Source organism: Bemisia tabaci, chromosome 8 (genome assembly GCF_918797505.1).
Source record: "Bemisia tabaci chromosome 8, PGI_BMITA_v3".
Taxonomy (NCBI): domain Eukaryota; kingdom Metazoa; phylum Arthropoda; class Insecta; order Hemiptera; family Aleyrodidae; genus Bemisia; species Bemisia tabaci.
Window position 1 is genome coordinate 38,466,155 of NC_092800.1, and position 27,427 is coordinate 38,493,581.

General features: G+C 38.8%; 1 long non-coding RNA gene across 1 annotated transcript in view; it reads right to left on the reverse strand.

Moving 5' to 3' along the window:
- Positions 1-2,692: 2,692 nt before the first annotated feature.
- Positions 2,693-27,427, reverse strand: part of LOC140225233 (uncharacterized) — a 33,508-nt gene continuing 8,773 nt past the window's right edge. Inside the window, exons 2-3 of the long non-coding RNA XR_011900378.1 lie at positions 4,234-4,317; positions 2,693-3,252 (exon numbers count right to left, since the gene is read on the reverse strand). This is a non-coding gene — a long non-coding RNA (uncharacterized lncRNA). The remainder of the gene's footprint in view (positions 3,253-4,233; positions 4,318-27,427) is intronic.

A 27,427-nucleotide genomic window follows, 5' to 3' on the forward strand; every position in this document is an offset into this window, starting at 1 on the left:
AAAGGATCCGAACCACATCAGCTTTTGCGTGGGCAATTTAATTTTTAACAAGAGAACGTCTATGCGGATTCCTTTGAAAATGTCAAAGAATTCGCTTCGTACTATTAAAAAGAAATTCACAGAAATTTGTCACCAAAATCTTCAACACCAGGCAGTTTTAGAATCATCGCACCCGTCGCGTGCTGCCAGCGCGGAACGCGTACTAACGCCTCCAAACCTAAGGGGATACCTCAGGCATTGCGCTGGCAGCACCTCGCGCCACAGAGTGCTATAAACTTGCCCACATTTAATACGTCAGAGTATTAAAATCTTTGGCAATTTGGACCACAGTAAACAGAAAGGAACCAAGCCACATCCGCTATTGCCAAATTTAATTTGTCACTTTACTTTTTTACATGAAACCGGATGTGAAGATTTTCGTGCAAATTTCAGTGAATTTTTTCCTTAGTGCGAAGCAAATTGCTTAAAATTTTCAAAGGAATCCGCACAACCGTCTTTACGTAAAAAATTAAGTTGCCCGATTCAATTTGGCAATAGCTTATGTGGCTTAGTTCCTTTCTGCTTAATCCTCTGTGGCATGCATTAATTGTGGATCTCATCAGAGTCTACAGGACCCTAATCTATTCTGTAGCTTGCATAAAAAATAGAGTAACTAATTTGTTTTCAAAATTTCAAACTCAAGGGAATCAATTTTTCACAAAAAAGACAAAACTGTCGAAATTTTGGAAAATAATGCCAGAGGGGCAAGATTCAATTTTTAAAACCCCCAAAAACACGTTGTTACGAATTCGTAGCACTGAAAAAAAAAGAGGTAGGGGTAAGTCACAACTGTTGGATGATATGGACATTTCCAATTAATTGTGGTAGTACCCCAATAAATTAGTTTACTTACCCAAATGTTGCGGTACTACCCCAACTTGAGTTGCGATACTACCAAAATTAATTAGAAATGTCTAAATCATCCAACACATTGGGGTAGTGCCACAATTTTAGGGGATAACCCCTCACACTTATTTTTCCGTGAACGCTATTGTGCTGGTTACACGCTCAAATTTCCATCAATTTCCGATCAAATGGTGACTGGTGCGCACCACCTACCATCAAATTTCTGCGGCCTGCAAAAATTTGATGGTAGATGATGGAGCTGTGGGGCTCATCCTTCATCTGATTTCCACACAACCGTGCTTATTTCATGCTTATTTCAACCAACACGCTGTTTTAATTAATTTCACTCATCAATCTAGCTAACTCTAAACCGCCATCTTGGTCATCATTTTGATCAGAATTTGATGGAAATTTGAGCGTGTAACCAGGCCATATGCCATAGAGGGTTAACGTGGTCCAAGTATACACTAGATTTTTTCCATCGGATTAAACCCCTTGATTATCAATCCTTTAATTTATATCATTCCCCAGCCAATCCCTCATCACTCAAATTCCAGCAGACTTGAAATGAACAAATTCCTACGGCAAAAGTGTTGGATGCACTACCTTCGAACCCGCGGCAGTTTTTGTTATTGTTTCTGTTTTTCGATGACAACACCTCCTCGGCCCCGGGGAGAAGCGGCGAGTAAAAAGTTTCCGGTGACGATCGACTTCCGAACAGCCGCGGTTGATCGATGAGTAACCGGAGGAACTTGGGACTCCGCGCTCATCTCGGGTGATGAATCGTCCGCGGTGCGAAAAACACACGGAATACGCGAGCGCAAAAAACTCATAAAATCGCTGAACTTTGGGGATGCTGCCACGGTTTCACCATGCGAATTTCACTAATTTCAGGGTTAGCCCAGCTCCGCGTTTTATAACCAATCAGAATCATGAAACTCCGGCGTGCTCAATTGCAGCAAACACAAAATTTATTCCAACTTGAGTCCCTTTATAGCATGGTGGCAAAGCTCTTTCCCTGATTTTCGGAAGCTTATTCTCTGATGAAAAATAGCAAATTTTCATGAAAGTATCATAATTTATTTCAATCTGTAGCATTTAACGAACTCGTATATCAACATGATATTGTTATGTTAAATCATGACATGACAGGCATGTTAAGTCAAGTTACGACCTCGCATAGTAACATGATACATTCATGTTGATTTAAAATGACGATATCATGTTTCTTCAACATTTGTAATTATGTTCTCCTAAGTTGATGTAAGTTTGTACCCGTTTTTAAGACGCTCGTCATGCTAAATCAATCGTTCCCAAGTAACATCTTTTATTTTTTGAGTGTGACTACTCCTAAATTTTTCAAATTTACCCAGAAAATCCAGATTGGATGTAAATATAAAAGCATGGCGAGGACTTTAAAATAATGTAACCCGGTGATGAATCCGTGCACAATTTTTTTGAAACAAAATCCAACGCTTTACGCATATTTTTAAAAATAACAGATAATGAACAAGATCAAACTTTAACCGACTGTACCAAAATAGTATTTAGAATCTGGTAAAGCCAGAAGCGCCCAAAAAAACTTTAAAAGATAATTCTTATGAATGTCATAACGATCGTCAATCAATTGTAGATAACAATTTGTTATTGATTATTATCCATTGTTCCTAGAGCTATAAATGAGCATGAGGCGGCTCAAAACGATAAGCCCTTTTCTTATTTAATTTTAGCCTTTTTTACCCATGTCATTAGCTCTTACTCTTCTATGCACAGAGAAATGGACAAAAATAATAATTGACAAGCAAAATGAAACGTTCATGACTGAAATGCTATTTATTTATTTAATTTTAATTGTAATCTTATTTTAAAACATCTTCTTAGTTTACTTCGAATTGAAAATTAATGAAAAGCACAGGGAAATGAATCACTTTACGATACTAAGATTTAACAAGAGAATTCTCCTGATTGGAGAGGTGAGGGTGAAAAACTAAAGTGCGCGTCGTAGGAGTAAAACATTAATTCAGATGGAATTCACCCAGGCCTCCTAGACCTCCCAGGCCTCCCGGGGCAGCATTCACCTTTCCATCCATCAGGCCAGCATGACATCGTTCCCTGGAGTTCTCCGTTGCATGGAATTTCCTGATTGTTCGGAACACATCCGGTCGTATAGCAAGCAAAGCCAGCGCCAAGTAAGCAACCGACCAAAATAAAAACTGTAACTAACACAGAATATACCCTCATTTTGAAGACTTCACCACTGATTTGAATCGATGGGTCGTGGAGACTTTATACCCTTGTCGTGATGTTTGTGCAGTTGTGAGAACAGCTGTAGTGCGAGGTATGTATGCCAAGCTTTCCACTGTATGCCTAAGGACACAAGGTTATTATCATCAAATAAGTATAAATTTGGTAGACGGTTTGGTGACAGTTGCCTTGGGCTAGTTGTGTACGGTACCGCCGCACGGTGGAACGAGTCATTGGTAAAGGTCGGACAAAGACCATTTCCGCCAATCCCATGTTTGGCGGCTGAAAAGTGATCCTTAAGGGTTATATTTCAAAGATATGCCACTGGTTTGGGCAGAACCATTTCCATTTACGCGCCACATCCTACCAAATATGAGGCCACTTGGCCCCTCCAAGAATCGATACATTTCGATAGGTTTAAATGGAGAAAAGACAATGTTGCCAATTTGCTGCATCCGCCAATGCTAAGCGCCGACTGTATACGGCAGTGCTCCCATTTCCCTGAACTAGTTCCGAATTTTGGAACTTTTGGATTTTCCTGAATTCTTTCCGGAACTTTTGAAATTCTCGAAATATTCCGGATCTTTTGAATTTTCCGGAACTTTCTCGGACCTTTAGAAAAAATCTGAAAAGAATCCCGGAACTTTTACGGTCATGGAGTGTGAGAGATTGGAATGAAAAAGTTCCGAATCTCGGAACTTTAGACGGACATTGAATGGGAGCACTGGTATACGGCACTCATGAGCTGTGGAAAAGTGAAAAGAGCGTTGTGGACAGGGCTCATGAGTTAAAGAAGACCAAGGGCAACCGCGGCGATGGCTCCGTCGCCATTGACGTCACTGGCGCTTTATAATTCCCATTCATTCTTACGGCCCTTGACTGATGAGCACACCCCTTCTTTTTCACCTGTCTCTGGTTCCGTTTGGCTGGAATACGTCCTATTAGAGACTAGAAATATCACTTGAAGCTCATAGGTACAATGAAGATTGATTCAGACTCACTAAGAGTAAGAATAATTAAAGGAAGTGGCAAAAAACCACGCTGGTTGCTTTTTGGATTATCTGTATAATGCATGAAAAGGATGAAAAAGTATCTGAGACTCACTCATAATGTTACACTCCAAAGGTGCTTTTCCAATCATCGAAAATACGATAATAGTATTCCGTATGGGACGTGAACTCAGCTTACCTAGAACAGAATCGAAAGAATTATTAGGTAATTAAACATGACTAAAGCAGAATACAGTTCCCAGACAAGGAATTTTAATAAGAAGAAGCTCATGAATTAACGACGACCACTGGCAACAGCAGCGACGGCTTCGTCACCGATGACGCCACTGGCGCTTTATATTTTCCATTAATTCTTTCGGCCCTCGACTAACGAACACACCCCTCCTTTCCCAACTGTATTTGCTTCCGTTAAGCAGGAAAACGTCAAATTTTCCCTGTGGAATGACGCAAATTCTGTGAAAATTTTAAACAAATCGATACAATCACATATGCGACTAACGAGCGCACCCTTTTTTTCCCAACTGTGTTTGCTTCCGTTAAGCAGGAAAACTTCCTGTGGAATGACGCAAATTCTGTGAAAATTTTAAATAAATCGATACAACCACATACTGGACCGCGTGCAGCAGAAAGAAACCAAGCCACATCAACTATTGCCAAATTTAACTGGGCAGTTTAATTTTTTACATGCAAACGCTTGTGCGGATTAATGTTCAGTGAAATTTCTGCATGGTACGAAATAAATTCCTCAAAATTTTCGAAGCAATCCGCACAAACGTTCTCTTGTGAAAAATTAAATTGCCCAATTAAATTTGGCAATAATTGATATGGTTTGGTTCCTTTATACTACACGTGGTCTTTCTGTTGTAAACAAGTAAACTGCCTTGAAACGCGACAACAGCTGGCAAATTTCAGTGAAATCTCTCCATGGTACGAAATAAATTCCATAAAATTTTCGAAGGAATCCGCACAAACATTCTCTTGTAAAAAATTAAATTGCCCATTTAAATTTGGCAATAATTGATGTGGCTTGGCTCCTTTCTGCTACACGTGCGGTCCTACTGTTGTAAACAAATAAATTGCCTGACAAAATGCGGCAACAGCTGATATCCCTGAGCTCCCTTTCAAAAAACACGGGCCCCAATTTGTGTACTTACACGCACGCGAAAAACACACGAAACACGCGAGCGTGCAAAACCCGTGAAACCGGTGAACTTTCGCCCCCATCACTCACCATGCAAATTTCAGGCTAAGCCCGGCTGCAGCGCGGACGTGCTGCCGGTGGCATCGGTGAGATTAATCAAACTGTTGAGCGTTGAGCGGAACGCGCAGCGCGAACCTCCCCCAAAAAAGAAACGAAAAAAAGAGGACGGAACAAGAGCAAAACAGGAAATAATCGTAGCTCTTGCTTCTTTTTATTCCCCGTGGAGGATCCGTCTTCATTAATCATAAAATGATAATTTCCCCTCATGCTTCGTCTTTCGTCTGTCCTGTTGCGAGGATAGGGGGATGACGGGGGGGGGGGGATAGGGGGCAGGAAGCGGGTCGAATTACCGGGGGATGGAGGGAGGGGAGATTTTCGGCTTGAGAGGATCACACGAAACAAGGCGTGTTGCGAGCCGAATTTTCGGCCTAATTTAATCTTGCTCTCCTGCGCGATGTGACGCGTCCCTGGCTGCATTTGGACGGTTTTATGCTAAAAGGAACTATGTCTCACGCAAACCCTACACACATAGGTCCTTTTAGTATGAATACATCCATTTCTCTTTTTCCTCCCCGTCGTGCTCGATAATTTGGACCGCGTTAAGCATGCAGAAAGGAACCAAGCCACATCAGCCGTTGTAAAATTTGACCGGGCAATTTAGTTCTTTACATGAAAACGGTTGTGCCGATTTTCGTGCAAATTACAGTAAATTTTCTACAAAGTACAAAGCAAATTTCCTAAAATTTTCAAAAGAATCCGGGAAAACGTTCTTGTAAAAATACTTAAACTGCCTAATGAAATTTGGCAATAGCTGATGCGGCTTGGTTTCTTTCTGCTTGACACGGTACATTTGTCCTTTCGGCTGCTCCGCCGCGCTAAAGTAAAATGCCGTAAGAACCTTCGTGCGTTGCCAAATTTTTTGCGATAAAATACGGATTAAATTGGAAGGATGCATATCATTTTCGTCAATTTATCAGAAGATTTAATTAGTTATTTTAACTGAATCACTAAATACAAAAAGGGCACATGTCCAGAAAACCAAATTGTTCAGGAGACACAAAAAACTGTTTATTTCGTGGTAGATATTGTTTTAAACATAACGACTTTCCAAATAATTTCTACCACGAAATAAACAGTTTTTTGTGTCTCCTGAACAATTTGGTATTCTGGACATGTGCCCTTTTTGTATTTAGTGATTCAACGAAGGTATCTCAAAATTTTAAGGAAAATTATGCTTGACTTTCTTCTAAAATAAATGTTTGATACAAGGAAACTGGCAACTCTCGAATGATCATACAGCGTTTCCCCTTACTGCCGTGCTAAGGAAAAACGAAAAAAGAAGAATTTCCAATTTTTAACATTCACCATCAGCTGAGATAAGTCCGCGCCGCGTCACCAAAATCTTCGACACCAGGCAGTTTTAAAATCGTCGCACCCATCGCGCCGCGTGCTGCCAACGCGGAACGCCCACTAACGCCTACAAACCTAAGTGGATACTTCACGCATTGCGCAATGCGTGAAGTATCCCCTTAGGTTTGTAGGCGTTAGTGCGCGTTCCGCGCTGGCAGCACCTCGCGCCGCAGCGTGCTATAAACTTGCCCACATTTAATATGTCTAAGTATTAAAATCTTTGGCAATTTGGACCGCGTTAAACAGAAAGAAACCAAGCCACATCCGCTATTGCCAAATTTAATTTGGCACTTTACTTTTTTACATGAAAACGGATGCGCGGATTTCCGTGCTAAATTTCAGTGAATTTTCTCCTTAGTTCCAGGCAAATTGATTAAAATTTTCAAAGGAATCCGAACGTTCTTTGACAATAGCTGATATGGCTTGGTTCCTTTCTGTTAAACGCGGTCCATTCGACATCAAATTCGAATTCAGTGACTCAAAAAACATCCGTTACGAGACTTTCCTGTTGGAAAGTCTGAGACGTTAATGATCCTCCTGTCATGAACCGACTTATATCTTCCTATTTTTGAGTTCTGAACCCTACGGCCGTTCTAAGGAAGAACGCCGTATGAACATTCGAGAGTTGCCAAATTTCCAGCGATAAAATGTTTAATTTTGCGGAAAGTTATGCATATATTTCCTTGACATTTTCAGACGTTTTAATTAAATTGAGAACAAAATTGTCAGAAAAATTGGAAGAAGAATTTTAAGTATTTTTTCAGTGAATTCGTTTTTTATTGAAGGAAATATGGCAACGTCTAAAGGCCCATTCGGCGTTTTTCCTTGGCACAACAGCTTAGCACGGCAATGGTGCAGCGCATTCTGTCCGCATAAAGCATGGTTTGTCCATTTTCATGAAAAAAAGAGAGGGTGATAGCGAGTTAAGGATTCATAATGACTTATATCACTAAGTGCGCACGCGATAGTCGGGTAAAGTGTTGTACTCAGTTACTCTTTTCAAAATTTCTGGCAGTAAGAGACAATTTATTTTAGAGCCCCAGCACATCACTGCCATTCTTTCTTTCGCGTAAACTTTACTTTCGGAATTCAGCACCCAGATTCGCCTGATGATGACTCATCGTCCCTCTCCTGCAGTAAGGCCGAGACTGTATTTACACATGAGCCCTTGCAAACATTGAGTTAAATGGGGAACAGGGCTCAAAAGAGAATCGAAATACGCCCTAACGTCAAAGGAGCGACGTCAGGACCAAAGAGTTGAAAAATTGGCTCAACAATCTTAACCTAAGTTGCAAAAACTATCCTAGTAAAAGTTCACAACCCGGAAGAATTCTGTTTGATTTGTTGCGGAAATGGACGTATTTCTGTCAAACGGAACTGTGTGCATTAAGACATGAGCCCTGACGCCCATACAAATATATGAATGTCAGGGCTCACGTCATAATGCACATAATTCCGTTTGACAGGAATACTTGCAAATAGTTGCTCATTAATCATCATCAGGCGACAAAATATCTTTCCGATCCAAACTCAACTTTTTCTTCAGCCAATTAGATAGCTTTGATTCTCAGTGCGTGGGAGGGGGGGGGGGGGCTCCGGCCTCATTCCTTTGAATGGGAAAAGGTTGTTGTCAACCTATAATCGTCAGCCTATACCGCACTCATTGCTAACCTTGCCACGGTAGAGGTCTAGATTGAAAATAATCTCTCAAATTTAATGACAAAAAAAAAATGGTTAGCGAACGGGGTAGGTACGCCATCGTACATAATATGTGGATTGCATTTCGCAAAAAGGAACCAAGAGCATTCTTATGTTGCTAAGATTGTGTATCTTATATTCATTCAATGAAATTACTGAAATCATGCAAAAAATTAAATTTACAAAGGTAATTTTTGTCTTTAAGTTGAAGTTTATTGGGCAGTGAAGATAAAATTAGTTTAGATAATCTGTATCTATTTGCAAGGCAAGCACAGTTGCACAATCTTGGCGACATTGGAATACTCTTGGTTCCTGTTTGCAAAATGCAATCCCATGTCTTATTCTGGTTCGTTTAATTGGTTTTTTTGCAAGCGGGATGTTAAAATCGTCCATTTTGGACGAGGAAAATAAACGCAAATCTCCTTCGTTGGTTGATTTTGATTTTTTTTTTTATTATTATTTTTAACGTCGTCTATGTGAAATTTTGACGAGGAAACATACCCTGTGATGCTTAAATGCTTAAATAATGGATCCATTCCAGTCTGCTTCACGGAATTACTTGACATTTTCCTGTTTTCTGACTTCCCCCTAAACTATCGTAAACATTCAATCGATTTGCGTCACCAACGCCACTGACGTTCTCTCAATAATAAAATAATCTTACGTCTTAAAACTCAGCAAAGTACATATTATTTCATTGCTGCTTCAAAGTTCCTTCAAGTACGTGCCGTCGTTTTGCTAGAAAATCTTTGGGTACAAAGTCCCCGTTCACTATATGACATGACCCATATACATTACTACATGATGGAATGTCAGCTGGTGTTACTAGCTCTAGTTTTTTTTTTTTTTTTTTTTTTTTTTTTGAGAGCTTGCGCACTCTAGGTATAGTTCATTGGCCTTAGTCGTGTAGACAAACAGCCACCGCTAAATGAAGGAAAGTTTACAACATCAGTAGAAACGGAAGTACAAAGGAAGAAACGAAGAAAGAAACGAAGAAAGAACATCCATGCCACTCCGCAGTGACAAGATCTGAGACCATCAAATCTTGCCACCGTGGCCGGGATTCGAACCCGGGACATCTAGGTCTGTGATCAGTTGCGCTAACCACTGGACCAACCGATGTCGGCTAGCTCTAGTTAACAGGCCGCCATTATCTCCCCTCAAATTTTTAAGAATTATAACAATCAATAAAAATAAAGCATTGTCCAAGATGGGAAATTGCTCTTGAGGACCCATTACGTCTACAGGCCCGTAAATCAAACGTTTATTTTGAACGATAGATTGATTATGGCGTGGCGTGAATTGCGATGTATCGATTGATATGCCATTTAATTTGGATGCCAGGATTTCGATCTCGTCAAGATCGTCAAAATCTAAAATCAACGTGATCGGGGGAAAAACAAAGCAGTGGCGTGGCATGAATTGCGATGTATCGATTGTTATGGCATTTAAACCTATGATAAAGAATCTATTATTAAGGTGTTCGCTGCGAACACCCTGTTTATCGATCCTTCCCCATAGGTTTAAATGGCATAACAATAGATACATCGCAAATCACGCCACGCCACTAAAATTGATTTTATTCATGAAAATCCAAGTATTGTGTCGCACGAGTCTACGCGTCTTGCTTTCATACGTCGGATTTCGTATCATTCGCATCGTGGGACGAATGGCCGAGTGGCCACCCCTGACCAACCACCCCCAAGAATACTATTTGAGATTGTCACGAAAACCTCGAATTTCCGTACCTTTCAACAGCAAAAACGGTACCTTTTTCGTACTTCCATACTGACCTATTAAAATCCGGACTTTTTCAGTGTACACTGGAAAAAAAAAGAATTGGATCTAGGGTCCAGACTCTTAAAAACATCAACAAGAAAAATACTCTTGATTCAATCAGATTTAAGCTTAAATCAAGAACCAACCCTCTAAATTTGAGCGGATTTCATCTTGATTTAAGCTTAAGTCTGCTTGCATCAAGAGTCCTTTTTCTTGTCCATGTTTTCAAGAGTCTGGACTCTAGATCCAATGTGTTTTTTTTTCCAGTGTACCCGTACTTTTTCCGTACAGTATAGACACCCTGGACCATGACTATATGTCTAAATCCGAAGAATCATGCATAAATTTACGGAACGAATGGCAATACTGCTCACAGACTGTTGATCTGCGGCCCTCTCTTTTCAGCGCTTCCTTCATCCACTCTCTCAGTCCCTTATCTGGTTTCCTTGCTCCCTCGACGCCTATCCAAAGGGCTTTTTTTTCTCGGCGCGATAAATCCCTCGCCAGCGCCCCCGGAACGCATAACCGGTTACTGCCGGGCACAAATAGAGACGCTCGTCCCTCCGAGGGAGCGGGCGCACAGTGGATCCAGTTAATCAAACATGAAATTTTTGACTAAACCAGCAAATTTTGATGTTTAATTCGTCACATTTTAAATTTCGAGGGGTGCTATAAGAAGAAAATTTAATGGGAAAACCAATGGTACCACTTTTAAAAGCTCAAAGTTTTGTATAAACGGAGTTATAATGTTTCCAAACTTTGTCCAACCTCTCCAACTGACTCGATCCACTGAGAGGCGGGGGCCGAATTTCCATGCCGCCCGGGTTGCATAACTCACGGGCGCCGGACGACGCGAGGCGAATATTTAATTAAAGCCGACAGAATGAAGCGGTCGAGATGAAAGTTTGCATTTTTGAGCGGAGGCCATGCCGACCTGATGGATGAGTCGAAAGGAATAAGGAGCCGGTAATATATGAGGAGCGAGGAGTGGGGGGAAAGGGGTGACGGGAGGGGTGATGGGGGTGTGGAAGGGGGGCGATGCATCATCTCTCTGGTCGGCCTGTTCGCGAGGGGAGTTCGGGGGCAACGTTTCATCATTATATACGTGACGAAAAAACGAATGAGCCGAAAAATGTGACAGTTCTAATAACTGAGAATCACGCATTTATTCCATTCCTTCGTGGGGCCAGCGAACGATCCAGAATGCGTTCAAGGTTAGTGAGTAAAACGTAGGTGTGGTTTCGGCACGCCATGAAATGATGAAATTTTAATATTTATTTTATTTACTTTTTTAAGATGACAATACTGCCGTGTTAAGGAAGAACGCCGCATGCATATTCGTTGCCATAAGTGCACATAAGTTGCCAAATTTCCTTCGGTGAAATGTTTATTTTCGAGGAAAGCTATGAATAGTTTTCCTTGAAATTGTCGAAAAATTTAGGTGAAATCGCAAACAATATTATCTGCAAAATTGGAAGAAAATCATTCGTAAGTTCACTAGGGAGTTCGTATTTTATAACTGGAAATTTAGCAGCGCCAGAAGGTTCATACGGCGTTCTTCCTTAGCATGGCAAAATACTTTATCCAGCCGCGAAGGGAATGAAAAAGTAAAAACTTGTTCGACAGAGTTTGTGAATGACTGATAAGACAAAGTTTGGTTAAAACGGTAAGTAAAACACAAAATAACCCCAGCCTTCGGTTGAAAATTTCGAGAGAAACCGGCTAGTTTTCTTGAAGTTTATTAAAAAAACAAGCGCAATCGGAGGAATGCATTTTCCCAGTCTCTACGTTGTTTTACAGCAAACTACATCAAAATCAACAAAAAATGTGGATTATTTGTCTTAGGTAGGACGAGTAAAAAGTAGATGATAAATCGCAGTTTCCCAGACGAAGGAACAAAACTCCATTCCAAGGTTGCAAAATTAACTCTAAGTATTCAGTTTTTTATAAGAATGTACCAGAGTAATTTTTGTCCAAAACTTTTCTGATTTTTGCGTGGGGGTTATATGAAAGATTAATGAAATTTTTAGTCAGAAATTCCCAAGATTCTTCAGGTAAAAATGCAATTTACGAGGGAAAATTTGGCAGCATTGGAATGTAGTTACGCCCTTTCGTGGAGAAAACGAAAAAATGTTCAGGTTTTTTGTTTCCATCAGTCAACAGTGCCGCGACTGAGCTGAGACAAGTTCAAAGAGTGCCAGGAATCGAAAATGGCAATAGTTTGCTCTTATGGTAATGGAAAAGCTCAAGATTAATGACAACGAAGTATACTTATAAATGACTGCAATTTTCGGAGGATAAGAAACTGGAACAGCAGTAATGCAGAGTTTTCCTCATGGGCCGAATTTCCATAACTTCCGGTGTATAAAAGAAACAGATGGTATATGTGACGTGTTCTAGGAAAACAGTCTTCAACTTCCTGCAGGCTAACCCTTCATAAGAGCGCAAATAAGTGATTAGGGTCAAAATTATCACTCTCAAGTTTCAATGCAGAGTATAGTCTAGACGGACACACATGAAACCGGAGTATGTTTCAAGGGTCGTTGAACCGGTTCAACAGACGCTCTGCTTCTCTGAACAATGCAGATCACTCAGATTTGATCATTTGTGATCATCGTGTAACAATGAGCATGGCGGATTACAATGATAAAGTGTTAAATTATTTCGACACTAACTTATTTTTTTAGTTTTACAAACTGTTAACATTAAAGCCACTATAAGTAGCTTAGGTTTGATTTGATATTCATGAATTTGTTTCGTCCTTAATTTGGATATAATTCCTTTTTCTGCGCTGGTGGGCAGTACATAAAAGCGCAAATATCAAAATAAAGAAAAATTTGAGTTCATACATATGTGAGATTAAAAAATAAATAAAAAAAAAATTACTTAAAAGTAGAGAAATATTTTGCTCAGTCTTCTATATTTTGCCAAAAATAGAAAAAAAAAAATTGACACCAAAAACGACTAGTTGAAGAGCTTAAAAGGAAACTCTACAAATCTAAGACACCGATACAATTTTGAGGATAGGTAGCGTTATAATCTAGGCACAATCGTCAGCATTTCATACAATCAATGCATTTTTTTTCGGAAAATTGAAAACGTGGAGATAAAAATCAGTAATAATTTATTACTACATCGAAACAAAAGGCACCACCGGACGTAAGAGACGCAAGTAATGCATCCTCAGTTAGTGTCGCATGTGACGAATACGATTTTTACTGTAACGCCTGGATGCAACTATTCGAGCTCGACGGAAGTCCGCGTTGCATACGCCCGGAAGTGAAGGCGTTTATATTCTTCAACCGCATGCGACGAATTACTATTTTTTTTACTATAACGCCTGGATGCAATTATTCGAGCTCGACGGATGTCCGCGTTGCATACGCCCGGAAGTGAAGGCGTTTTGATTCTTCAACCGCATGCGACGAATTACTATTCTTAGTATAACGCCTGGATGCAACTATTCGAGCTCGACGGATGTCCGCGTTGCATACCCCCCGAAAAAAAGGCGTTTTGCTTCTCCAGGCACCCACCTCTTCGCCCACGTAGCGGCGGGGTGAAAAGGTGGTTAAGCTAAAAAGAACGATATCGAAAAGTTGGAAGAGCGATAAGTCAGGCGCGTTTTTCCTCCTACTTTTTCAGCCATCCTCGTTTATGAATATGTATCACTCATCATTTTTTCCTCGTCAAGTTGTTTTCGACTATTTGACAGGAAGCGCACACAAGTCACCTCTCCGCACCCACCCCCCCTCGCCCGCCGCGCCGCCCCCTTTCGCGACCGATTGTCGTGCGGGCTCCTCGCACAAAAACCATGTACCGCAACCGCTTAACCAGCACAGAGGATCGATACCAATGTTGTCAAATGGTGAAATACAATTTAGGGCAGTGCTCATCGGTCACGGCTCATTGATGGTATAAAAATTCGGTAAATCTATGTAAATATACTCTAACATCCTCTTGCACATTGTTTTATTTATTAAACTATGGCTTGAGTCGCATTCACTGCTTATATTTGAATCAGTGAGTTCGAAAACACACCAATTCGGGTTTTTTTCGATTTTCGCTTTTTTACGGTTTAGTAACGCTTATGGATAGAAGCATCTGCACGCAAAAGGAAATTTCGAAATTGCAATCAGATGTGCTCGAAACAGCTACGGGAAAAGGGAAAAATCGAAGTATTTCATTGGAAATACCAATTTTTGGCCATTTCAAGGGAAACGGGTGACCATCCGATTTTGCGGTTTTCTTTTTTCGGTTCAGTATACCTTGTATCAACAAGTTATATAAATATTCAAGCGTTATTCAGGTCGAAAAATATACATTTTTCAGGGCAGACTATGAAAAATTAGTATCTGAAAGTCGGTGAGAATGAAAACACACCAACTCGGAAATTTTTAAACGCTTGATTCTCTGTCATCAAACATGGTGTATCTTTCAACTTGGTGCTTTACAAAGTCTCTAGTCACTTGTTCTTTGGCGTCAAAAAGGTTTTCCTTAACTAACTTCTTCGCTCGCTGCGCAGTTTTAGGTGTTTCCTGAACAATTTGTTTTCCGAGTTGGTGTGTTTTCGAACTCACTGATTCATTTGAAAAATCGGCTAATTGCTCAATTGTTGTTTTCATCATCACGAGTAGCCGAAAACCGAAAAATAGTGTTAAAAATTCAGCTACCTTAATTTATCCAATACCTTAATTTAACGCATTGTTAACTATCCGAGGGCTGTATTCATAGTCTTTCCCGAAATTACTCCTTCTTCTAGAAGGGTCCATTCTAACAAAATTTTTGGGGATTTATTAATGAGCCTTCCAGGAGTTTGTGGGTATTATGTAGTTCTATTCCAATTAAAATTCTTTATCTTTACGATTATTTGTGTTTGTTTTATTCAAGCCGTTGCCTTCTCTGCTATGTTAACTCTTTATTCTAGTAAGGTTTAGTCAAGGATATAAAAACGTTTGAATCAGTTGTTTTCAAAAAGGGAACAAGTCCCAGTGGCGTGGCGTGAATTGCGATGTATCGATTGTTATGCCATTTAAACCTATGGTAAAAAATCGATTATTAAAGTGTTCGCTGCGAACACCCTGTTAATCGATCCTTTTCCATATCTTTAAATGGCATAACAATCGATATATTGCAAAGCACGCCACGCCACTGACAAGTCCATTTTTGCATGAGCCTTGATTTGCATGAAAGGACAGGCTGACTGAGACTCATGGAAGAATGGACCCGTTCCATTTTAAAAACAACTTATTCGTTTGTGTTCTTGTGTTACTTAAGGTTGATCTTGGAATTGAAACACAAACCAACAAAAATTGTATGTTGATTTTGATGGATTGCGGAGAATTTAGCGCAAGCAACGATAGAGAGATTGGAAAACCCCAGAGTCAACAGAGGGCTTAGGTTATTCTGTGTTTTACCTCCCGTATTAACCAAACTTTAATGTTGAGTTTTCTCTCTGTGCACTCACGAAGTTCCCTGACTTTCTTCATTATTTCCCTGGCTTTCCAGGTTTTCTAGGCCGCTAGAAATCCTGGATAACGACGATGAATACGGCCGTGCTAAGGAAAAACGCCGTATGAACATTCGAGAGTTGTCAAATTCCACACGGGGAAAAAAACACATTGGATCTCCAGTCCAGACTCTTGAAAACATTGACAAGAAAAATGACTCTTGATTCAAGCAGATTTAAGATTAAATCAAAAGGAAATCCGCTCAAATTCAGAGGCTTAGTCCTTGATTTAAGCTTAAATCTGATTGGTTCAAGAGTATTTTTTCTTGTCGATGTTTTTAAGAGTCTGGACTCTAGATCCATAATGTCTTTTTTATTTCCAGTGCAGCTAATAAAATATTTATTTTGGAAGGAAGTTATGTATATTTCCTTGATTAATGAAAAATATTTCCTTGATATTTTGGGTTGAAGTGCGAACAACATTATTTGAAAAACTGGAAGAAAATTATTCCCAACTTTCCCAGGAAATTCGCATTTTATCGAAGGAAATTTGGCAACGCCTGAAGGTTCATACGACGTTTTTCCTAAGCACGGCAGAATAGAGTACCTTTATAAACAGAGTATGGCCATTCGTATCTTTTTACTACAGGAAAAGTGTGCCGCTTTTTGATTAGTCAACATGTTTTTAGGCTTCACTGAAAAAAAAAAGGGTCAGATTTTAGCCGAACTGGTCAGTTCAGCGGCGATTAGGCTAATAGGCAAACTGTTTGAAGTAGGAAACAAAACCTTTGAGCTCCTAGCATAACCAAGTTTATGTGCTATCTAAACCCTATTTTAGATTCATCACAAACCTAAAAGTTTATGTTGTATCTAAACCACTTCTAGGTAGTAGCTGAACTAGTTCGGCTATAATCCAAACTGGCCATATACCGTCACAAACTGTTTAGGCAGGTGCAGTGACGAATCACGTGCGTTTAAAAAAGTCCGTTACTTTTTCAGTCTCAGTTGAAATGCTAATGGCGTCGCGAGTCGGTCGTATCGAGTCGGTTAACGAATTAAAAGTAATAAAAATTGATTATCTCAAGTGCTGTGCTATTTCAAATTCACCGCTCATTCTCGGAATCAGTGGCGCTCTCTGAATGCAGTAGAACTTAACTCTCAGTCAGTCAGTGCTGTTGACTTGATGTCAACAGAAACTGATAACAATAACACCATCCCGGTGGGTGAGTCAAGGTATTATGTTACTAATTCTTTAATCATTAAACTAAACACATCTGAAAGCATTATTGCTGATCTTTAATCTTTCAAGTAAGGCAGTATTCCTTCGTTCAAGAGTGTAGATGTTTAACTAATCTGTTCGTTCGAGCGGCGTGCTGCGTGACAAGAATTCGCGATGAAACCGGAGGACTTTAGTCTGACAGTGATTCTTATCATCAGTTTGTTAAATCAAGAAACATCAGCATTATCCAAATCATCATTTGATCGCTCGATATCGGTGTTATTGTTTTAATACATGGGATAGTAACAGTGTGTACCTATCTATGAGTCGCTCGTAATTAGAATCAGGACCTCATGTATGTATCAAAGCTCAATATTTTGGTTTCTTTCAGCGGCACATAGATTTTAAGGTGACAATTTTTTCTCAGGTAACTCATCTGAAATATTTTTAACTTCGTATAACAACTTAGAAATCAATTTACATCTCCGCTCAGCGCCAGAACACAATTGTTTATTTTTCATTAAAGCTAACCTCAAAATATATTTTCATTCTTTATCCGCCTTGGTTTTTCATAACAGTCACTGCGTATCCAATATATCCATGAAATGGACTGTATTTTGTAGGAAGGTACCAAGTCGCATCAAAATCAAATTCAGGCAAAGAGGTTCAAAGTTTTACCACTTCATATGACTCAACCAGAGATTAGTTCTGGAGGAATTCTTTCAAAGGCTGCCCTGAAATCATTTTATTTCAACTCATTTCTCCATCTTCTCTAGAATATCGATCCATCAAACCTGCTTAGTTCAACATTATAGTTTCTAGCTCTTTACTGCAATTAAATTGCGGAACTATAATTTGACAGTTAGCAGAATATCCTTCAATGTACCCACACTTCCAACCTGCAGAACTTACTTTGCAGATAACTGAACAACAATGATTAGCACGGAGGAGAAGTTCGTAAGTACTTAAGTACATATACACCTACTAGCAACTTTACATATCTAGCCCCATTTTCAGTTACAATATTAATAGTATGTTTCATTTTCATGGAACCGGTTATGACTCCAGGTTTGTCTTCCTATAAGCTGTGTTTTTCTGTGCCCATTATTCAGGAGTCAAGAGTAGAGGATTGGAAGTCTGGAGAAGAACCGATCCATTTAATGCTACATCATTAGCATGTCCAAAATTTTAATTTCCAGAGAATTATGTGGTGATGAAAAGCCAGAGCCCTGTTATCCTCTGATTTCTTGTATTTTAATGATTTGAGTTTAGGTATCAGATTTGTAATGGGTGGGTAGTGTACCTTTTTGATCGATTGATGATAAAAAAATTGATGGATGCTTGTCCTACATTCAATTTAAATTTACAAGTACCTGTTAAATGAATTCATAACGAAAATCAATAATTTCAGTGATATTATTTTTATGCTGTCTACATACACTGGGTTCTTATTCCGTGCCAGGATTGTTATCATTTACCAAAAAATACCTTGAAACTGAGCAAAAGATTTTTTCTGGTATGACCTTTTGGAACTGCATAATAAGGGAATAATGCGTGTTTAGAATTTGACTAGGCATTCTATCCACTTTCCCCCTTGTAAGCTAATCTTTTTTATTTAAGACCTTCACATCATTTTTTCCTATTTTAGAGAGAGTAAGGAAATGCTGATTATAACAAAATTTGAGGAACAATTACTTTCATCCCTGTTGAATGAAAAAAAATAAAACGAAGCACCTACCTAAAAAAAAAAATAAATAAAGTAAAAAAATACCATGAAGTAAAAAATAAAATAAAGTAAATTCATAAAATAAAGTAAATTAATAATATTAAGTAAATAAATAAAATAAAGTAAATTAATAAAATAAAGTCAATAAATAAATAAAGTAAATACATAAAATACCTGAAGTCTAAAGAAAATCAACCAAAAACACAAAATGAAGTAAAACAAATGACGTAAAATAATATAATGAAGTGAAAAAATAAAATGAAGTAAAATAATGCATTAAAATAAAAATCGAACAAAAGCTTTGTAAATTGGTCAAGATATCCTGGTTGTCCTAGCAATTGGAAGCTAAATGCGGGTTTTTCGTCCCCGATCATTAAGTTCTCGGCATGGCTCAGTAGGTAGGATCCTCGTCTTCGGTTAGGTAGGTCCCAGGTTCTAATCCCGACATAGGTCAAAAAAATTCTGCACGTAAATATCGAGAAATATGCCTCTAAAAGTCTCGTGGACCATATTTTTCGCGGTTTTAGACATTATTTCCGTAAATAATCCATTTTGGGGGGCTCTTTTCAACTGTCCCCTGGCTACAAACCCCAAAATTTGCTGCCGATGCTTCAATTTAGCGATCCAAACCAGGTTTAGATTTATGCCCAACTAGTTTAGATATTAGCTAAACTTCCGAGTCAGCGTAGATACCAAAATCGGGTTTGCCTACTATCCAAAATAACTAGCTGGGGCCATATCAGCTATCCGGAGTTGGTGTTGTACACCGATATTCCGGCAAAAATCCAAACCCTTTTTTTTCAGTGTTCATGATGCTCTTACGGCCGTAAATAAACAAACAAGATTGCGGCTTACCGTAACATCCATAAGAGGCTAAAATTTGACAAAAAGTTCAATTATACGGCAGTAACATTTTAAACTAGCATATTTACGAATAACACGTGAGAAACACTTGAAAACACTGTTAAATCGCCTTTCGCATTTAACACAGGAGGATGTGAGATGTCCATAACCTCAAACTTGCTTGCTGATAACGGTCATCTTGTTTGTTTATTTACGGCCGTAAGAACAACGTGTCAGCCTATTTTCACGCGACCAATGAAAAACCGGCACAGAAATGGCCATACTCTGTCTATGAAGGTACTCTACGGCAGAATACGGCTCTGGGATATTTTCGCGCTGTGCTGAATGGGGGAAAACACTGAATTTTCCGCAGAATCCGGCGACTACGCTCAGTAAAGTGGTGTAGCCCAGCGAGCGGTTCCGTTTTTGTGTCACTTAACTCGCGTGCCAGACAGACGGTCGGTCGGTCGGGCGGGTGGGCGGACATCCATTTTTTATCAGATTCGGCGGTTTGCTTCGAGCGGATACGATTCGTAAATTCCGGAAATACTCATGTAGATTCGGTCATCATGACATTAATATTGCAAAGAGCCAGATATCAATCTGATTTTATGCTAAAATATATGTGAATAATTGATACTCACTAATGGATTCTTCATTTATGGGCTACTTATTACTGCTTTATGAAGTGGCTTCTCCTTGCCAACTTCTTCTTATAATTCGACAAGGATTTAACCGGAATCAGTCTAACGACATCAGACGTTGTCTAACTTTCTCCGATGTTTTATTTGGTGTGCATTTATTTTTACACGGTGTGCTGCATCTCTGCAAACTAGGATCGCTCAGACATTGACTTTTCCCCTCCTATTTTAAATGCACATTTTAAACTAATGTTAAATACATTAGAAAAATATTATTCCCCGTTTTAGACACCATATTAGTTAATTGTTAAAATTGTTCGGAAACAATATTTTGAGCCCTGCCCAATACTGCCGTACGGAGGAAGAACGCCGTATGAACAATCGAGAGTTGCCAAATTTTCTCTCGGATAAACAATGTATTATTGACGGAATTTATGCATATTTTTCCTGGAGATTTTCAGATATTTTAGATAAAACTGCGTACAAACTTGTCTGAAAATTTTGGGGGGAAATATTCACAACTTTCCCACTAAATACGGTTTTTATCAAAGGAAACTTGGCAACGTCTGAAGGTTCATACGGCGTTCCTCCTTAGCACGGCAGAATAAGGCCATAAATCCAGTGGCGTGGCGTGAGTGATGCGATTATCGATATTTCCCCATTTGAATCCGTCGTAAAGAATCAATTATTAAGGTGTTCGCTGCGAACGACCTGTTTAATCGATCCTTTTCCATAGGTTTGAATGACAGATCAATCGATACATCGCAAGTCACGCCACGCCACTGCATTTCAGTGTTCATCCGTCGTGCTGTTGGGTCAAATTTATGTGGTATTCGTCACACATATTGTACTGTTTCAACAGAGGCGGCAGGCATATCATCACACAATTTATAGGTTTTACGTGACAAGTTTCTCACGCGTGCACCTATTTAAACATTTGCATTTCAGAGACTTGAGCCATATAAATAACTATAAAAATACCGCAGTATTCCATTATTGCTACCGACATCAGGATGCCGCTCAAAATAGCGTACATCTCATTATTATTGGTGCGTAGAAATTGGTTAAGTTCTTATAAATACTGGTCCTTGGAATTAAAATAAATTAAGGTGGCATGCTTTTAATTCTTTTTTCTAGATGCTTCATGTGTTAGGACAACCGATCTTCAAGTAGGTGTAATCGTAGTGCAAAACTTTAAAGGGTATAATTAACTAGTTGCGGAAAATTCATGCATTTCAGGAATGAACAACGGTAGATGTCCTAACTTGAAGTAAGAGCTGGTATGAAATTTGCAATTTCACAAATCGAGATAATGTTTTCCAGTTTTATCATCGATGCCATTGATAACGCGTCACACATTGTGAAAAATTCCTAGCTTTTAGTTCTAATTATTTAAAAAGCGTTTCTGATTTCGACCAATTGAAGAACTTTGAATCGCAACCCTCCCCCCCCCCCCCCAAAAAAAAAGAAGAAGTCCGGCGAGATCCTTACGTCAAATAAAAAAAGGAACGGTATATTAATAATATTAATTGGAATATGAATAAAACATTATAAGTTCGTAACTAGAAATATTTTCCTGTTTAATATGTTCCGACAGGAGTATTCTCGTTGAATCATCTAGGATTATCTTAGAAGCAACCGCTTGACATGCAGCGGGTCTTCAGCATCTTAAACCTAAAAAGAACAATCATTATGGAAAGCGATTTATAGGTGGCATGAACGCTTAAAAAATTGAATTTTTTTCCCGGTCACAAGGCGGAGCTAATCAGTGTACCAATGCAATATGCTAGGAGGACTTATGAAGTAGCCTCACATTAATATCATAGGCTTGAAATTAGAAGAAAATCTACTTAAGGTGAATCCAGTGTTCGATTAGGGATAATTCAAGATTAGAGATAGCGCCACCAGTCTTCACTGAGAATTTCACTTTCCTTCTACGATTACTGAAATAATATTCCTCAAATTACAAAAAGCAGATCCACAAGATATAGATTATTTTTTGCTTGATTTTTTGAGCCAAAAATATTGGCAATTAGAATTACAAGCGCAGAGAAAGTACGGCTTAAACTTTCAGCTCAGAGGCGGCGGCCGAGCGCGCAACCGAATCCCTCATGTTCTGTCTCTCTCTCTCCCATTGCCGCAATGGGAATTACTTTCCGCCGTAGTTACGAATTTATTTTGGGGAATTTTGAGAAGATTTTTTTACTCAGTGTTCCTCAAGTATGTTGCCATATCCCCTGGATCTCCAATCTTGATAAGTATTACGGTTTTTATTATTTTGGCTAATATATGCGGCTATTCTGAGCAGCGCGACGTGGTGGCCAAATCGCGAAGTTCCAAGCCTGGATTCACCTTAATCCTTTTGACTGAGGCTAAATGATGCAAATTCTATTTCGAAGTACTCTACTCGAAGTACTATTTACTCACTTTCACTCTCTCAAATTTTTCACAGGTGATTATCTGCTCAAATCAAATAGGCATGTCGTCGTCAGCGGCGCTCGTACCAAAGGATTCACCTTTACTCTTCAGGACGCTTCGAGCTCCCTTAGAGGTGAGATTTACTAAAATAAGTTTTATTCGCATTTTAAATGTATTTTTTTTGTTTGTTAAATAATCGCTTTCGGTCATTTCAGAGGCTACACAACCATAAAAGTCGTCATCTTATAGGTACTGAAATTCACATGAAATCATAAAAATCGGAGTTACGTTTTATTCTTTCTTCGGTTGAAGATTCATTCCAAAATTACACAAGGAGCTTAAAAGCGCGAATTTGGAAGTTAAGAGTGACGCCGTGTATTGAAATTTTAGAGTAAAAATCATTGAAATATCATTGAAATATCGTTGAAATATCATTGGAATATAGTAAGACTAAATTCGAAATATGAAGACTTGCTGTTAAAAATGCGCATTCACTGCTCTCAAGCAGCAAACTTATCCGTGTAAAGGCAAGTCTTTACATATTAAGTTTAAAAAATATAATAAATAACTCTTTCACTGACACCAGAAGAAGTTTAGGACCGTTGTGTTTTGTTATCAGGGAGATAATTTTGTCAGTGTAGCAGACAAGATTCTGCTTTTCTCCCGCTATAGTAAAGTTTGTCTTGAGTTTCAAGCCTACATGGTAAGAGCCGTTACCTTCGTGCTAGAATGGACCTGGGATAAACAGAGCTCTTGAGGAAGATTTTGATGGTCAATCGATCAACGGATAGTGTCGACTTAAGATCAATAGGACTAAATTTGGAAATTTGGAACTATAAATTCTAGCCCAGTTGAAAAACAACGTATAGGCCATCAGTTTCCCTATGCACATGAGTGTTTTTCCAGAGGAGCCAAAATGTATAGTTACAAATTGCAAAATGCAGTCCAATAATGGAAAAAGCTTCCTATTCCCAGTTCGAAGATGGTACCGACGATAGAGTATTGCGTATGATGTCTTAAAGATATTGTTAATGCAACGTTCCGCGGTAGTTTTCACACATGAACAATCGTGAAATAATAAAATTTAGCCCATTGTTAATGATAATTCTTTAGTATCTGGAGTTTGCAAAAATTGTTTCATAATCACTGAAGGCTTCATGAGACATACTTCGAAAAAATTTTGTAAGTGCTCCTAGGCGGATCAATTATCATCGCCAATCATAAGACAAAAAAATGTTGCGATAGACACTCTAGACGTAAAAAAGGGGAAAAGGTTCCGATTTCAAAACTTAAAATTGCTCGATAAGCAGAAACTCACTCTTAAAAGTGCTGCAAAACCACCTTGAACTCTCTGTTTTACTTGAGACTTGACCTGCAAACTGCATCATTTCTAAACGAAAGAAAATGCAACGAATGAATTTTCTTCTGTTCACAGAATTGCCCTCCAACTTGCACAGGAATTAGAAATGGGCAGGCTGCATGCTGGTGTAAAAATTGCCTTTGCTGAGTTGGACTACGTATGGTCAGCGTGTGACATTGAAGGCACTTTCTTTCACTGAAAAGAATTTTTGGGTTACAATGTTTACGTCCGTCTATTATAAGAATCTTGGCTATATCAACATGTTTCCCTGATAATTATATGTGAAATATAAATATTTTATCAAGTATGAGATCCTCGCAGATACTTCATTTGTTTAAGACTAAAATTTCCTTAAAAGAACAGATATATTTTTAAAAGCGACAACCGAAACATTTCGTTAAACTTGCGCATTGGAAAATAATTTAATTTATGCATTGCCATTTAAGGATAAGCCTTAAGATGTTGCCAAATTGATTTTAATGATGTACAAATGAATTTTCAGGAAAATGTTTCGTGGCATGACGTAATTTGCGATGTATCGAGTGATATGCAATTCAAACCTATGCTAAAAGATCGATTATCAGGGCGTTCGCGACGAACACCACAATAACCGATTTTTTATCATAGCTTCAAATGGAATATTATCGAAAGTCGATTATCACGCTTCGCCACTGAAATTCATGCACATATTTGTTACAATTTTCAAGGGAATTTCATTTGATTAGACAATTGAATCACTTAACGGTAGGAACATTAGGCTCAGAAGACAAAGTTTTATACGAGCACTGGAAAAAAACACATTGGATCTAAAGTCCAGACTCTTAAAAACATCGACAAGAAAAAAAACACTCTTGATTCAATCGGATTTTTGCCTAAATAAAGAACCAAGCCTCTTAATTTAAGCGGATTTCGTTTTGATTCAAGCAAAAATGCGATTGAATCAAGGGTATTTTTTCTTGTCAATGTTTTCAAGAGTCTGGACTCTAGATACAATGTGCTTTTTTTTTTTCCAGTGAGGGACAAGGAACTGATTTTCTTACGTCTTTTTTCTTCTGAACAAGCAGATTTCATTTTAGAAACCACGTCTGTACTATTACTTACCATTTGCAGCACGGAAAAAACAACTAAGCGCTGAGCCCTAGCACTTAAGGTAAAATAGCGCAATCTGCAGGCAGCAGGGCTGGATCTTAAAGCTGTAGGGCTCAACACTACTGCCTGTGTTTGGAGCTATTTTACCTAAAATGTTAAGGCTTGCCATCGAGTGTACAGAGAAATGAGTTGTCTACGGTAGAATGATCGACTGAAAATGTATTTCTCATCGCAAATTCTGTTGATCATATCTACATATTCTCCTCTTCAGAAAAACAAACGACGAAGACACATATCCAGAAGCACATTTATTGTTACATACTACTTCCGAAAAATCTGTTCCGAAACTGAAAAAGTTGAAGCGACGAATAACATTTCGCGAGGGAACTTTGCTTTAGCAATCAAGTTCATTCAACAAACAAGCCATGGAGTATTAACAATCATTTCACTGGTCAGGAAAGGTCAATCTCGAAAAGAAAGTAATCCATAACGAAGCTCTTAACACTAATTCGTTTGGATATCTAATTTGCGGAACGAACACGCGCTGGATGTACTTTATGACAAGCATTTTTCCCACGTCCATGTGTATAAAGGGAAAGGGGAATCACATCTGTATACACAATCACGATTACCGACTAATGTAAAATATAACCAGGCGGTAACAGAATGGCAATCTGACCTTTCGAACCTGCATTAGTGTGCTGCGTAAGCGACCACGATCCACGACTAGCTGCGTAGGGTCTGCCCGTTAAGTAAACATTTAAGTTTTCCAAACGCCCACTCTTAATTATGCCAAACTTGATTTACAAATAACAATTCTTATCAAAACTATAACCTCAATTAATACACAACGATAACAAGTGCGGTGATCATCATGACGTTGAGAGTACTTTTCAACTGTCTGTTTAATTAAATGAAAACAATGTAGCTTCAACATTAATGACATTTTTTCCTCGAACTTGGGACTATACATTCAGAAAGAATTGTTTCATTGAAAATTGTAGGAGAGGAGAATGCTTCTTTCCTAACCAGAGGAACATTTTTTGAGTCAAGTTCTTCTTCTTTTTCAATTCGAAGCTGTGGAATTTTGCAAATAATTGTTTTTAATATTTTTTTTTCAACGTAAGAGATAAATACTGATAACTTTCTCAAGTAGTGGCGTTACCAGAAATTTTCTTTAATTTGGAGGGATAGAAGGGCCTGCGATCCAATATTTCTCATTGAACCTCTGTCTAAAGGCGAGAAACCCTGAAAATTACGGGGATTTTTTAAACGAAAATTTTCCAGTGATGGGGGGGGGGGGGGGGGAGCGTGCCCTAGCCACGCCATAGCTCATGAGTTCGTAATGAGAATTTTCAAACAATCTAACTTGTGCGTCACTTACGCACTTTCGATGAAAAAGCAGGTGTTATGGTACTTAAATTGGACTTCATTTTGTAAAAAGGAACTACTTTGTTTACGGCCAATTTCACAACCAACGTATGTGCTACGAGTTTCCTTATGCAGATAAGTACTTTTGAGAGTGACGCAAAAATAGTGGTTCCTAATTGCAAAAAGCAGTCCAATTCTTACTCTATCCAGTGGTCCATTATCGAATAAGTGAAGCACTCGATACGGACACTGCCATGCTAAGAAAGAAAGTCGTATGAACATTCAAGAGTTGCCAAATTTCCCAGGATAAAATTTTGTATTTTAGAGGAAAGTAAAGCATATTTTTCATTATAATTTTCAGATATTTCAGCTTAAATTGCGAACAAAATCGCCAAAAAATTTCTAACAAAAATATTCATAATTTTCCCCGTAAATCCGTATCTTACCGCAGGAAATATGGCAACATCCGAAAGTTCATACGACGTTCTTCCTTAGCACGGCAGAACAGGTCGGCAGCCAAAACGGCGCACAGTGGATCGAGTCAATCAGAGAGGTCGGATATGAAATTGTTGACTAAAACTGCAAATTTTGGTGTTTCTTTCTGCTCACTTGAATTTTTAAGGAGTGTTTGTTCAAGAAAATTTCACGGGGAAACCAATGGAACCACTTTTCGAACCTCAAAGCTTTGTATAAACGGAGTTTTAAGCGTTTGAAGTTTCCAAATTTTGTCCGACCTCTCTTGTTGACTCGATCCACTGTGTCACGGTTGAAAAACGGCCACTAGGTATCGGTTAAAAAATTGAATGGTGTTAGAAGAAAGAGATTCCTCAAAATAAGACTTTTTAAGAAAGTTTAATTCCCTTCTCTGCAGAATATTTTTGCTCCCCCTTCTCTCTCTTCGCTCCTCCTGATGGCGGATACCGGGATGGTCATTTCCGGTGATAATTTGACACATCCTTTGAAAGCACATAGTTTTTTCTTTCATTTGCGTACCTAGTTTTTTCAATAACTTTAAGAACCTCAAAATCGTTTGTATAAACGGAGCAGGTTGTCTAATAAAATAGGCGGGCCAAAAATCAGTACTTTC